Source organism: Delphinus delphis, chromosome 14 (assembly GCF_949987515.2).
Source record: "Delphinus delphis chromosome 14, mDelDel1.2, whole genome shotgun sequence".
NCBI classification, from domain to species: Eukaryota; Metazoa; Chordata; class Mammalia; order Artiodactyla; family Delphinidae; genus Delphinus; species Delphinus delphis.
The window spans coordinates 3,145,837-3,150,012 of record NC_082696.1 but is presented as its reverse complement, the minus strand read 5'-3'; the positions used below and the strand labels follow the sequence as shown (position 1 = coordinate 3,150,012).

At 35.1% G+C, this 4,176-nt stretch overlaps 1 non-coding gene across 1 annotated transcript; it reads left to right on the top strand.

Annotated features, from left to right (window-relative positions):
* Positions 1-289: 289 nt before the first annotated feature.
* On the top strand, positions 290-393 carry LOC132437455 (U6 spliceosomal RNA). Its single transcript, XR_009522038.1, has one exon. It is a non-coding gene; the product is annotated as a U6 spliceosomal RNA (small nuclear RNA).
* The last annotated feature ends 3,783 nt before the right edge of the window (positions 394-4,176 follow it).

Sequence of the window (4,176 nt, the reverse complement as noted above, 5' to 3'; positions counted from 1 at the left end):
TATAACCTCAGTAAAATGACCAAATTTAAGAACTGAATATTGCTATAACGCTATTATCTAATTTACATCCTAAATTTCACCAATTGCTCCAATACACTGGTAAAGTTATAATGTTTTAAGGACATGTAGAAATTTAGTCAACATAGACAAGCGGATGGTAACTTGCTTTTGAAAATGAATCTATTCAATATATTATAAAGATAAAAAAATCTATGTGAGAAACAGATTCTATGGTGAGAAACAGACTCAATCAACAAGAATTATTTAAGTATTCAAAAAACTATTGGAAGGATCACTTTGGCAATACATATACTAAAACGAAACAATGCAGAGAAGATTAGCATGGCCCCTGCACAAGATGATACACAAATTCTTGAGATATTCAATATTTTTTTCAGAAAGGGAAAGAAATGGTTGAGTGTTATGGACTGAATTATGTTCCCCCCAAGTCCTTATGTTGAAGCCTTAACCCTCAATGTAATATATTTGGAGATAGAGCCTTTAAAATAGTAAGTAAGGTTACATAAGGGTGGGGCCCTAACCCAATAGGACCAGTGCTCTTCTGGGAGGGGGAAGAGACACCAGGGGTGCTCTCACACAAAGGAAGGACCATGTGAGGACCCAGGGAGAGGGAAGCCCTTTGTAGGCCAGGAAGAGATCTCTCACCAGGAACCCAACCATGCTGGCACTTTGACCTTGGACTTCCAGCCTCCAACCAACTTCTGTGGTTTAAGCTACCCCATCTGTGGAATTTTGCTATGGCAACTCTAGCAGTTTAATTCACTGGGTAAAAATAGAGGTAAAAATCATAGACTATCCTTCTCATGAGATTCTTAAATTAGATTTGATGGTTGAAGCAAACATTATAACACTTAACACTACCTGATGTAGTGCTCCATGTGTATAGAGGAAATACTTAAGACAATTTTATTTAAAAAGTAGAAGAGGGTTAAAGGTACCCAAGTGGGAGTAAACATTCAATACTTCACTCAAAGTAGTAAGATGTTGATATAAGGAGGCTGTGATGAGTTACTTATATATGTTGTAATATCTAGAACAACCACTAAGGAAGCTATATAGAATGATATGATCAAAAACATTATAAATAAATAAAAATGCTATTCTAAAATATGCTGAGGTAATCCACAAGAAAGCAAGAAAAGAGAAACAGAGGAATGAGAAACAGAAGAAACAAAACAAAAATTGAAATGCCAGACATAAGCCCTAAGTTTCAATAATTGCTCTAAATGTAAAGGGTCTAAATACACCAATTAGACAACAGAGGGTGGCAGAATGGATAGAGACACACAACCCAAATATACACTGCCTTCACAAAACTCACTTCCAATTTAAGTACAAAAGTAGTTTGAAAGTAAAAGGGTGAAAAAAGATATATAATGCAAAATCAAAAAAGGAGTGGCTACATTATATCAGATTAAGTAGACTTCAGAGCAAAGAAATCACTAGGGACAAAGAGAGACATTGCACAATGAGTAAAGAATCAATTCACCAAAACGATATAGCAATCCTAAATATATATGCACCAAACAACAGAACCTCAAAAACATGAAGAAAACACTGAAAGAACTTAAAGAAGAAAAAGAGAAATCCACATTTACAGTTAGGAACTTCATGAACCCACTGTTAGCAATTGATAGAACCTCTAAACAGAAAACCAGCAAGAATACAGAAGAACTGAGCAATGTCATAAAACAACATCACCCAAGAACAGCAGAATGCACATTCCTTTTAAGCACCCATGGAACACTCACCAAGACAGACGATATCCTGGATAATTTTTTTTTAATTTAGCAAATTTTTGAAAAACTGAAATCATACAGAGTTTGTTCTCTGATCATAATGGAGTCATAGTAGAAATCAATGATAGATGGAGTCATGCTAGAAATTGATGACAGAAAGACAAAAGGAAAATCTTCAAACACGGAGAGTAGCCAACACTCCTAAATAATCCATGGGTCCAAGAGGAAGTCTAAAAGGAAATTTTAAAATAAATTGAACTGAATGAAAATGAAAGCACAACATATCAAAATTTGTGAGATGCAGCTAAGAGGGAAATTTATAACACTAAATGCATACATAGAAAGGAAAAATCTCAAAATGATGTTCTAAGTTCTTACCTCAGAAAACTAGAAAAAGAAAAGCAAAAGAAACCCAAAGCAAGCAGAAGGAAGGCAATAATGAAGATAATAGTGTAACTAAATAAAATTGAAGATAGGAAAACAATAGAAAAAAAATCAATGAAACAAAAGGTAGCTCTTTAAGAAAACTCAATCAAATCTGTAAACCTCTAGCAATACTGACAAAAATAAAAAGACATAAATCACTGCATCAGGAATGAAACAGGAAATATCACCACAGATCCTTCAGCCATCAAAACGATAGTAAGGGAATACTGTAAAATTTATACACATAAATTTGACAACGTAGAAGAAATGGGTCATTTCTCAAAACCCACAAAGTACCAAAACTCAGGCAAGATGAGAAAGATAACCTTAGTAACCTTAGAAGTCTCAAAACCGTTAAAGAAATCGAATTTATAAATCCCCAGACCCAGATAGTGTCACAAGATAATTTTATCTAACATTTAAGTGAGAATTAACACAAAATTTTATACGATCTCTTCCAGAAAATAGATGAGGAAGGAATGTTTGCCAACTCATTTTATGAGGTTAATATTACCCTGACAGCAAAAGCAGAGAAAGACAGCCTCCCTCCAAAAACATGTACAGAGCAATCTCTCTCATGAACATAGACTCAAAAATTCTCCACAAAATATTAGCAAATCCAATCTAGCAATGTATAAAAAAATTAATATACCATGAAAAAGTAGACTTTCCAGATATGCAAAGCTGGTTCAACGTTCAAAAATCAGTCAACGTAAACCACCATATCAACAGGCTAAGAAATCAATTGATACAGACACAGGATTTGAACAAATTCTATACCCAGTGATATAAAATCTCTCAGCAAACTGGGAATAGAGAGGAACTTCCTCAGCCTCATACAGAGTATCTACAAAAAGCCCACAGCCAATATCACAATTAAAGGTTAAAGACTGAATTATTTTCCTTTAAGACTGGAAATGAGGCAAGGATGCCTGTGCTCACCCCTCTTGTTCAACATGGCATTGAATGTTCTAGTGCAATAAGGGGGAAAAATAAAAAGATATAAAGCCATCCACATTTGTGGGGAAGAAATAAAGCCGTCTGTATTGTAGATGGTACGCGGTTGTCTGTGTAGAACATCTCGAGCAATCTACCAAAAAACTTCCCAGAGCTAATAAATGAGCTTAGTAAGATTACAGGACACAGGTAAACACACACAATTAATTACATCTATATATCTTAAAAATGGACAAGTGAAACAGAAGTCAAATATAGAAATCAACAAAATGTTGATATAAGAAATCAAAGAAGACGTAAATAGTTGGAGAGACTTGTCATGCTCATGTATTAGAAGTCAATTCTCCACAAAATCATCCATAGGTTTAATGGAATCTCTATCAAAAGTCCAGCAAAATTTCTGTAAACTTACACAAGTTTATTCTAAGATTTATACAGAAAGGGAGAGACCCTAGAACAGTCGCCCAAAAATGAAAAAGAAGAAGAAAATGGGAGGAATCCCTCTTCCCAATATTAGGGCTTACTCTACAGCTACAATTATCAAGACTATGATTGATTTGATATTGGTATGATATTGGTAAGGGTTAGACACACAGATGAATGAAACAGACTAGAGAATGAAATTATCAAATTGACAGAGGTGCAGAAGCAATTCAATAGAGGAGGAATAGCCTTTTCCACAAATAGTGCTGGAGCAAACTAATAACTGTAGGCAAAATAAAATAAAATAAACCTTTCTCAAGAAAATATTAACAAATCAAATCCAACAGTGTACTTAAAAAGTATACACCCATGATCAAGTGTGATTTATCCCAAGTAGGCAAGGCTGGTTCATCATTCAAAAATCAATGAATACATCACATCAATAGATGAGATAGATGCCATCATGCTAAAGAGTCTCAGCAAACTGAGAATAGAAGGGAACTTCCTCATCCATAAAGAACATCAAAAACCCTACAGCTGGCCTTCCCTGGTGGCGCAGTGGTTGAGAGTCCGCCTGCCGATGCACGGGACACCGGTTCGTGCCCCGGTC